This window comes from Orycteropus afer, unplaced genomic scaffold (genome assembly GCF_000298275.1).
Source record: "Orycteropus afer afer isolate SDZICR_OR568_19922 unplaced genomic scaffold, OryAfe1.0 scaffold00032, whole genome shotgun sequence".
Taxonomy (NCBI): domain Eukaryota; kingdom Metazoa; phylum Chordata; class Mammalia; order Tubulidentata; family Orycteropodidae; genus Orycteropus; species Orycteropus afer.
The window spans coordinates 14,441,554-14,452,707 of record NW_006921619.1 but is presented as its reverse complement, the minus strand read 5'-3'; the positions used below and the strand labels follow the sequence as shown (position 1 = coordinate 14,452,707).

The 11,154-nt window shown below is 38.4% G+C and overlaps 1 protein-coding gene across 1 annotated transcript in view; it reads right to left on the bottom strand.

The window, feature by feature from the left end:
- Positions 1 to 11,154, bottom strand: part of TPRG1 (tumor protein p63 regulated 1) — a 189,514-nt gene that overhangs the window by 44,848 nt on the left and 133,512 nt on the right. The gene's annotated exons all lie outside the window — the stretch shown is intronic.

The following is an 11,154-nucleotide window of genomic DNA, read 5'->3' as shown; positions in this document are numbered from 1 at the left end:
ATTTGGCAAACTGCATTGGTCTCAAGTTTGTGTGAATTTTTGTGTTCCCTCTCAAAGGAAGTTACTTTTGAGCACCAGCAGCAATCAGGTTTCAACATGCCCAGAGTTGCTATGTTTAAAAAAAAAAAAAAAAATCTTGAGAGAAAAACATGTTTCTGAATCTCATCTTTTTCTGTTTCCTCTCAAGTTGATTGAGAGTGGGTGGTCTGCAATACATATATGGGCAATTAGACCAGATGCCACAGACTTCTGGCTCAACTCCCTGTGGCACTTTAGGCACTTTAGCTGGGCTTTCCCAGGAAGGAGTGGGCACAGAGGTGCCCTGACCTACAGACCAGGAACCCACATGTCTCTAACACTTCCCCTTGGACCATACCCTCAAGGCTGCAAACATTTTCCTTTCTCCACCTGGAACAGCTTTGAAAAGATTCAAGGGATTAAATGTGTAAAACTTGTTTATTTTTTCCTTTAATTTAATGAAAACATTTCCTAGGGGAGTTTATTAGTGGTATCTGATATAGTAAGTTATGAAGACAAAGAAAGAATGTTCACTTATAATTTCGATACACAGATATAATCCATAATAAACACTTTCCCTCTTGATCATGGTCGCTGTGAGGCACCCAAACTTTTCAGCAAGAAAAAGATGTTAAGTGATCTCCTCCCTCTCTACTCAAAGTGATTATATGTGACCTACCACAGGTGAAATTTAGGAGAGGAAAGGTTTCTTATGATGTACTTTAATGTTAAAAAAGAAATAATAGATTTCAGAGGATACAGACTTGGATTCAAATCTCAGCTCCTGCACTTACTACATAACCTTGGGGAAGTCACTTTAACAGTCAGAGATAGTTTCCTCATCTGTAAAATGGAGCTGTGGATACCTACTTAGCAAAACTATTACAGGATTGAATGTAGCCTGTCTGGTAGTTCTATTGCCTGTTTAAAGCCCTCCTTTAGCAGAATTCTAAAAAGTAAGTAAACAGAAAAGAAATTCTGTACTCCTGCTGGATTATTATACATAATTCAAATTATCAATCAGAAGTGAAGGTAGGGAGAGAAGGAAAATAGTGTGAAATCCAATGTGGTATGTGAAATATTATGTACAAAGTCAAGAAATTCCAGACATTTTCTGAAGTAGAACCGATTCGCCTTGATTCTACACTGTCTATTTGCTTTAGGGTAAGTAAGTTAAGGTTAACTTGGGGTCTTTGATTTATCATCATGTTGCAACATGCTAGATATTGCATATGTATGAGCTTGGTGTTTTATGATTTTGTTTTTACTGAAGATTTATCTCTATTACATTGTTGTTAATTGCCATTCAGTTGGCTCCAACTTATGGTGGCCTTATATGTAACAAAAGAAAATGTTGCCTAGTCCTGTGCTATTATATTACAGAGCTTTGCATTTCCACCCAATATAGATGGATACTGGTATTCTCTCTCCTTTTCCAATTATAATGTTCTGTTCCTCAGTGCCTCAGTGTGGCAGGTTTTATAACGATGAGTGAGAAAAATCAGAGCATGTTTCCAAGTTCGATCCACTCCCTTAGTAATCACTTGACTAACTGTCTGGTTGGGAGTCAAGCAAATAAGCAAAAGATTCTATCAGTGAACTATGGTTAAAAGCAAGATCCAAAGGCTTCATTTCAGTTACACCATCACTTAATAAAATTACTAAATATTAGTCCTCAAGAAAATGTGTTTCACTAAGAAAACAGGCTAGTGTTAAATTTGTTGAAAAATCAAACACTTAGAGTGATAGAACCATTTTATCATAGAATTACTAGCACAAAATGGCCTTAAGAAATAATACATCAAGAAATTTCTATGCTGACCCAAAGCATCTAAATCATATAAAACATAATTTATCTGATAACACAATCTCAGGATTTTAAAGAAGGTTAAAAATACTCTTGTTCAAACGTCTTCCCAGTCCCTCACATTCAAGTATTTGGAATCCCTTTGACATGCACCTATTGTATGGTGGTCAAGATGTCACTTAAATATCTGCCTTGTATGATAGATTTTTGCGTTGTTGGAGACTGTTAGAAAATTCTTTCATATTTCAATTTCCCTACAGTATATAGGACAAATTTACTTCCTCATCTGCATAACAATCCTTCAAATATTGGCAAACACATACAATGGCCCCCTCCCACCAAGATTATCCTCTTCTGAGTGTGTTCCAATTTACTAATGTCTTGGTTAAAGCATGTGGCCAAGAAAGAAAAACAAACATCAAGTGCTATTCAGTCACTGGAGAACACCATGAGTGCCCCCTCATTCCTTCCCCCTCTTTCCTTCTAGAGGCCCTACTCCTACTAATTTAGCCAATAGCATTAGCCTTGTAGGAGACTTATTATTGACTCACATAGTATTTACCATAAAATATAGTTTCTAAGTCTTTTTCACACATGGTCCTGTTGATCTACATTGTGAATAACTGGCTTTTTTTTAAATTAAATTTTGGGGGAAGTAAGCATGGAAAACAGAGCTCATAATTAAATTCCACCTTTGGCACCTGATCTTTCATCAAAAAGCTTTTGATCAGAAACTGTAAGGCAGAACAAACAAACCCTCCCATTGACTTATTTAGGCTAAATGCTCAAGGCAAAAAAAAAAAAAAAAGAAAGAAAGAAAGAAATTGTGTATGTTATATCCTAGTAAGACAGGCACTGAATTCCCAGCTCATCCTTAAGTGAATCTCTGTTTTAGAAACAGTTAATGAGTTAGGGGAAGTAGAGCCTGAGTTGAAGCTTAAGAAATATCGTATGTGTTAAAAAGAAAAAGACATCACTGACCAAGAAAATAAAATAAGTCACCTTTCCACAATACAGATAAACCAAAACCAAACACTGCCATGGAGTCAGATCAGACTCATAATGTCCCATCCTTGTATCACTACAGAAATAGATTGTCCAACCTTCCTTCCAAGGAGTGGCTGGTGGGTTTGAACTGCCAGCCTTCTGGTTAGCAGTCAAATACCTTAGGCACTACGCCACCAGAGTTTCTACAATACAAATAGGAGGTGGTATAACTCCAGTGTTTGACAAAATTAGTTCTATTTGCCTTGTAAGCATTACCCAAACAGCTGTAAGAGCCACAAAGACCAAGTCTGCATATCGTTTTCAATCAATGCTCCATCATTCCTAGACAGCAGTGCACAATCTTGGGAACTTCTGATCATTGAAATTAAATTTTGTGCATACATGCAATTCACAGAAGATATTTCAGGCACATCTGAAGCCTTTTTCTATCATATCCCCACATATCTCTACAGAGAGCAGAGAAAACATGACTCTCAGGATATCAAAACCATGCCTTCACAATAATGTAAGGGTCGAAGAGACCAAGGCCTTTTTTGCATTATGAATAGAGCCCAATAGGATTTATTTAGTGAGTATTGAACACTAAACAAAAATTAATTTCCATCTAAATTGACAGAAAGAATGCCTGAACTCTGTCCTAGCAAGAATATTATTCATTCAACATTTGTGTGCTAAGTGGAACTATGTTCTAAATAGTGCCTTAGGCAGTGCTCCTCCATGATGAACAAGGAGGGTCCTCTCAGTATTATGTTCACAGGATAACAAGAAAGGCATACATATTCTAAGAAAAATGGAAGAAATAAAAAAGAGAACACCAAGAGAGAAAGATTACACATCTGGTTTGAGGATCAGTGAGTCCTGACAGAGTGGCAATTTAATTGATATGTTGTTGTTGTTATGTGCTGTGGAGTTGGACCCGACTCATAGCAACCCCTCTTTGGGTTTCTGAGGCGGTATCACTACGGAAGTAGATTGCCCAACCTTCCCTCCGAGGAGTGGCTGGTGGGTTTGAACCTCCAGCATTCTGGTTAGCAGTCAAGTGCCTGAGACACTATGTTAAATAAGAAATGTGCATTCAAAGATGAGGAGAAAGGTTATAGGAAAGAGAGGGAAATCATATGAAGTTATGGATGTGGAAAATTGGTGGAGTTTTTCTCTCTCTCACTACAGCGGGGTGAATACTAAGTATTGTCCTTGAGCTTCAAGTCTAACTAGCTGCTATCTGGTCTAGAGAAAAGACTTCATGATGTTCTCCCACAAAGATTACAGCCTAAGAAATGCTGTAGGGCAGTTCTACTCTGTCACACAAGTTCGCAATGAGTTGGAATTGATTCCATGATACAAAACAACAACTTGGTCTAGAATGAGAGAGAAATTCTCTCTCCCTCTCTCTTTCTCTTTCTCTATTTCTATCTGGTGTGTGTGTGGTTATGAGTGGTGAGGAATTGAGGATAGCATGGAAAATGAGAGTGTACATATTCTGCATGGAAGTGCACAACTTATAAACAGCAAATTCTGGTAAGTGGTGACCTGGTAAAACAAGAAACAAAACTGCTATTTATTAATCAAATACTTTTCGGGTACCTTATTGTCCTTCGTTGTCCACACATCTTACAGCATTCTTATAATATAGGTATAATTTTCTCTATTTATGAGGAAACTTAAGCTTAGGCAATTCAAAGAGCCTACTCCAAAGTACTGAAGTATTACCTTTGTTCCATTTTATAATTTCCAAGGTCTATGTATTTCTCATTATGTTACACAACTCACTCATCATCTCTCTAAAATGGGGAGCATGAAGGTAGTAGAACATTTGTCTTTAAATTCCTCACATAAATCTCATAGGGTGCAGAATGTTTTGAGAATGATAATTTACAATTCCAGTTCAAGATGCCTATTCTCTTTATCCATGAAAGAAAGTGGGTCCCAATCACAAATTTTACTATCTTGATATTTTATATGGTAATATTATGCTATCAATCTACTTATCTAACTTAAAATTTGTTCTAAGAAGGATCTTGGTTTTAATTAATTTATTTTTTCCTCCTACATTATCCTATATGTAACTGCACAGGTAACAGGACATTGGAATACTTGACCCCAAATCTTCACTCACTTTTATCATTCTCTAGAAATCTAAACTTCCATCTCTGTGGAAATCACCAGTCAGTCCCCCATGAGCATAACCATCTGGCAGAAAGGTAAACTGATGTATAGCATTCACACATATTATATACCTAGACTTAGAAACAAGTTGTTCTTGAGTTGACTCCAACTCGTGGCAACTCCGTGTGTACCAGAGAAGAACTGTGCTTCATAGGGTTTTCAATAATATTTTAATAATATTTCTGATTTTCAGAAATATATTCCCAGGCCTTTTTTTCTGAGATACCTCTGTGTGGATTTGAACCTCTAACCTTTTGTTTTGCAACCAAATGTGTTAAGTGTTTGCACTACCCAAGGACTCCATTACGTATCCAGCTACTCATTCTCAGAACTTCATATAGTGTTCCCAGAAGAAATTGTAAAGCATTGTGCAGGAAATGTTGAATATTCCAATGTGGCTTAAACTAACTATACATGGAAGAAGAAGTCAACAAAAAGATTGGACAACTAGATGGATTCACAAATTAGAAGATATTGGAAATTAATCTAGGGAGTTTGTTGAGACATAATCCTGTAAAAAGTTGAGAGCTGAGGAAAGAGTTAAGAAAGGGAGAGGTACGTGCTTGACTATGGCTTTGATTTACGAAGATTCAATGGATATTGGAGAATATATAGTAAGGGAGATAGTTAGGAGCCTCTACAAGGAGAAATCATGAGGACTTGTGTGAAGGATTAAAGTGTGTTTCCCAAAAAAATGTATATTGAATTCCGAGACCCTATACTTGTGAATAGGAACTCTGGTAGTGTAGCGCCTAAGGCACTTGACTGCTAACCAGAAGGCTGGTGGTTCAAACCCACCAGCCACTCCTCGGAAGGAAGATGGGGCAATCTACTTCCATAGTGATACTGCCTCAGAAACCCAAGGAGAGGTCGCTATGAGTCAGATCTTACTCAATAGCACATAACAACAACAACAACATACTTGTGAATATGATGTTATTTGGAAATAAGGTCTTTGAAGATGCTATCAGTTAATAGGAAGCCATATTGGAGTAGGATAAGTCCTACTCCAAAATGACTTATGTCCTTATAAAAGAGGGGAAGATACCTAGAAACTGAAACAGAAGGAAGACAGCCATGTGACAATGGAGTTTTGCTGTAGATGCAAACCAACAAATGTCTGGGGCTATCAGAAGCTGAAAAAGACAAGGAAGTATCTTCCTCTAGAGTCTTTGGAAAAAACATGGCTCTACCAACACCCTAAATTTGAACAACTGACTTCCAAAACTATGAAAGAATAAATTTCTGTTCTTATAAGTACTTAGTTATGACAGCCTTAGGAATCTAATACAACCTGGATCAGGGGAGTGACAAAGAGAATAAAAAGCAGAAGGAAATAGGCTTCAGAGTCAAAGGTGTTGCTTGTTAGGTGCCATTGAATCAATTTTCAACTCATAGTGACTCCGTGTCATGGAGTAGAACAGCTCCACAGGGTTTTCTATGTGGTAATTTTTATGGAAGCAGATTGACAGCGCTTTCTCTCAAGGAGAAGCTGGGTGGGTTTAACTCCCAGTTTTTCAGTTAGCAGCTGAGCTCTTAACCATTGTACCACCAGGGCTCCTTGAGCAAAGATAATAGAATCTTAATGACAAGTTGGAAATTTCCTTGAAAACTTGTTTAGTGAAACCTTCTCCCAACTGTTCTATGGTCCCAAGATCCATCTGAGGGCATGAGAAGACAGTGGCTCCCTTAATCATGGTAGACTCTGCAGCTTCTGAAGGGAAGATTCACTTATTCCTGGGCTTGCTGTGTTTGAGGAGTCTATAGGTTAGCAAACTAGCCCATGATACCCTTTGGCTCTCTTTCCCAGCCACACATTTCCCCAAATTCCTTCTGCCAAACCCTCTCCAGGGGTGAAAGAGCTCTTTAATTATCCAAGCCCAGGATCAGGAGGACCTCTGGTTTAATTGCATGAGAAAGAACAAAGGAGTTAACCCCTTTCAGGCACATTGCCACCATGCAGTTTAGAGATTGTGAAGGTGCAAGTAGCAGGAGAGGGCCCCCTCCAAACAGATCAGGCCTCCAAGTCTTTTGAAATGGAAAGCCTAGCTCTGGACACTGCCAGAGAGCCCCTATATCACCTTATATATAACCTGGGGAACAACAAACCAGATATGGGTGGTACAAAATCGTTCCCCACAATCTGTCTTCAAGTCGCCAACTTTAAAGACAAGAAATTCCTATGAATGACATAAACCAATTAGAAATGGTCTAAACTGAGCTCATACTCTGAAACAGAGGCTGCAGTTTCCAGTTGGCAGAGTGATCGAAACAAGGACCAAAACAAGTAGACGTGGAACCTGGGATCCCTCAATCCTAACCATTTCCAGGATTAAATACTCCTTGCTACAGAGACTGCACTTTTTTGTCCCCTCATCCCCAAAGACATGTTTTCAAACCATCCTTCCAACCTTCCTTCTGTGATAGTCCTGCTGGGCTTTTCTATTCATTATCCCATAGCCAGTCATCAAGGGAAATGTGGGAAAGAACTGAGAATTGGGTAACTTGTCACTTTAATACTTTCCCTTATTTGTTTGTATAAATGTGTATATTTTATTCCATACAGAATTCATAAAGACCAACTAATTTTTTATTTTAGCTCCAAACTATTATAAGTTAGAAAGAGAATAAGAAGTCAGGATGACTATAGACATATTTTAGTTGAACACCTACCATATACAATTAACTTTACATTATGTCATATAATTTTTCCATCATTCTATAAGCTGCAAAATATTATTATTTTATAGATAAGGGATTGAGAGCGAGAGGAAAGGAAAGGAAGTCTTCCAAAGTCACCCAAAGAGCAAGTGACGGAGCCATATACCAGCTCCAAAGTATGGTACTGTTGCTAACCTAATATACTTGCTATATGAAACATAATGGGGGGAAAATAAAGATTACCAATAAGCAAAAAAATAAGGAAAATCACAGGTAATCCCACCACCCAGAGATAATCAATGCTAATATTCTGGTGTAAATCCCACAACTGCAGGAGTTTTAACTCCCTTTCTGAACAAAAACTGCAGAAAGCTTTGGACAAATTGTATTTCATTATACGGTTTAGAAAAGAACCATCAAAAAAAAAAAAAAAAAAGAACACAGGAGATATTTCACTTTTTTTTCTTTCATTCAGAATAGTTTTATTCACAAGTAACATATTCCATAAAATTTTCTTTAATTCTCTTTCCTCAAATACTTATTATTATTGTGCTTTGCATTCAAATTTACAAACAAATTTGATTCACATTTGATTTCACAGCCCTGATTAACATCCCCAGCCATAAAAATAGCTCCTCCCGCCCCTCCTATGACTACCCTCTCCCTGTGCCCTTCTTAACTATGCATTGCTATCTGTCTAGCTTTCCCTCTATGTGAATGTTGCCCCTCTGGTGCCTCATGGCTGATTGATCTAAGGGGTGCATCTCCCTAGAGTAGCTGAGTGCATCGCCCTTGGGTAGGTGTTCTGCATGTAAGTCTTTCTATTGTTGGTCTGAGACCCAATCTATGGAAGTGAGCCCATTTCAAGGCCTGAAGGATAAGCTGGGGCCATAATCTCAGGGGTTCCACCAGTCTATCAGACCAGTAAGTCTGGTCATTTTTGTGTTTTTTAATTTTGTCCACATTTTTAAAAAGTGAATTCAAGAAGAAGTCATTAAGTCCAACTCTGTGTTTGAATGCTGCTTGGTCTCTGGAGAATTAGAAGGAATCTGTGTTCTTTTAGGCTGTGCCCTCCAAGAGCTCACCGAAATGGTGGCCAAGGAGAAGAGGCACAGTCAGAGCTCAGGAAGTTCTCTGCAGTGGCAGCCAGAGAAGACCACTATAACCACCACAAACTTTCTGCGTGATCACAGCCAAAAAAACAATGCTTCAGCCTCAGTGTGTCCATCCCTCTATTGGTGTTTGTCATCCTCACTCTGCTTAATGATCAGAGTTGCTTTCAGGAGCTAATGAGATAAATATTTCTGAAAGCCCTTTGAAATACACAAAGCGCTACACATATGAAAGGGATAATTGTCAAAATCTCTGATAATTAAGGATTTGACTTCTGAGACAAAGATTTCCCAAAGTGCTGGAGAAGTCACAATACTAGTCTGTTACCATAAAGTAATGACCAAGTAATAATCAAAATGCAATAATAATAACAATGATATCACAGCCTTTCATGGATTTAAGGAGCTCTGGTGGTACAATGGTTAGAGCATTTGGTTGCTAACCAAAGATTAGCAGTTCAAACCCACCAGCTACTTTGTGTGAAAAAGATGAGGCAGTCTGTTTCCATAAAGATTTATAGCCTTGCAAAGCCTGTGGGACAGTTCTACACAATCTTAAAGGGTCACCATGGATCAGAATCAACTCGATGGCAATGGGTAATTTTCATGGATTTAGAACACAACTATCAATAATAACGATAATGATTTTTGTTGTTGTTGTTAAGTGCCATCAAGTCATGTCTGACTCATAACGACCCAATGCACAGCAGAATGAAACACTGCCCAATCCCATGCCAGCTCCATGATTCTTGCTATATTTGAGCCCATTGTCACAGCCACCATGTCAATTCATCTCATCGAAAGTCTTCTCCTCTTTCGTCGACCCTGCACTTTACCAAGCATGTCATCCTTCTCCAGGGAATGGTCCCCTCTGACAACATGACCAAAGAAGGTGAGACAAAGTCTGGCCATCCTCGCTTCCAAGGAGCATTTCGGGTGCACTTCCTCCAGGACACATCATTTAATTCTTTTAGAAGTCCATGGTACTTTCAGTATGCTTTGCCAGCACCACAACTCAAAAGAATTGACTCTTCTTTGGTCTTCTTTATTCATTTTCCAGCTTTCACATGCATAGGAGGCAACTGAAAATACCATGGCTTGTGTCAGGTGTACCTTAGTCCTCAAAGACACATCTTTGCTTCTCAGCACTTGAAAGAGGTCATTTGCAACTGACTTGTTTAGTGCTATAGGTCATTAAAAATATGAGAAAGAAAAAAAGACCAAAATGGATGTCAGAAGAGACTCTGAAACTTGCCCTTGAGCAAGGAGTAGCTAAAGCAAATGGAAGAAATGACAAGATAAAAGAGCTGAACAGAAGATTTCAAAGAGCAGCTTGAGCAGACTAAGTTAAATTACTATAATGAAATGTGCAAAGACCCGGAGTTAGAAAACCAAAAGGGAAGAACACGCTAGGCATTTCTCAAACTGAAAGGACTGAGGAAAAAATTTAAGCCTTGAGTTGCAACATTGAAAGATTCTATGGGCACAATATTGAATGATGCAGGAAGCATCAAAAGAAGATGGAAGGAATACACAGAGTCACTGTACCAAAAAGAACTGGTCAATCTTTATCCATTTCAGGAAGTGGCATATGTTCAAGAACCAGTGGCACTGAAGGAAGAAGTAGAAGCTGCACTGGAAGAACTGGCAAAGAACAAGACTCCAGGAATTGACAGAATACCCATTGAGATGTTTCAACAAACAGATGCCCCACTGGAGGCACTTATTCGGTTATGCCAAGAGATTTGGAAGACAGCTACCTGGCCAACTTACTGGAAGAGATCCATATTTGTACCTATCCCAAAGAAAGGTGATCCCACAGCATGTGTAAATTATCAAACAATATCATTAATATTTCACGCAAGTAAAATCTTACTGAAGATAATTCAAAAATGGTTGCAGCAGTATATTGACAGAGAACTTCCAGAGGTTCAAGCTGGATTCAGAAGAGGACATGGAATGAGGGATATCATTGTTGATGTCAGATGGATCTTGGCTCATAGCAAAGAATACCAGAAAGATGTTTACTTGTGTTTTATTGGCTATGCAAAAGCATTTGATTGTGTGGATCATAATAAATTGTGGATAACATTGAGAAGAATGGGAATTCCATACAATGAGGAAGCTATAGATAGACCAGGATGCTGTCATTCAAACAGAACAAGGGGACACTGCATGGTTTAAAATCAAGAAGGGAGTGTGTCAAGGTTGTATCCTTTCCCCACACTTATTCAACCTGTATGCTGAGCAAATAATCCAAGAAACTGGACTATATGAAGAGAAATGTGACATCAGGATTGGAGGAAGAATAATTAACAACATGCGATATGCTGACGACACAACTTTGCTTGCTGAAAGTGAGGATGACTTGAAGTACTTACT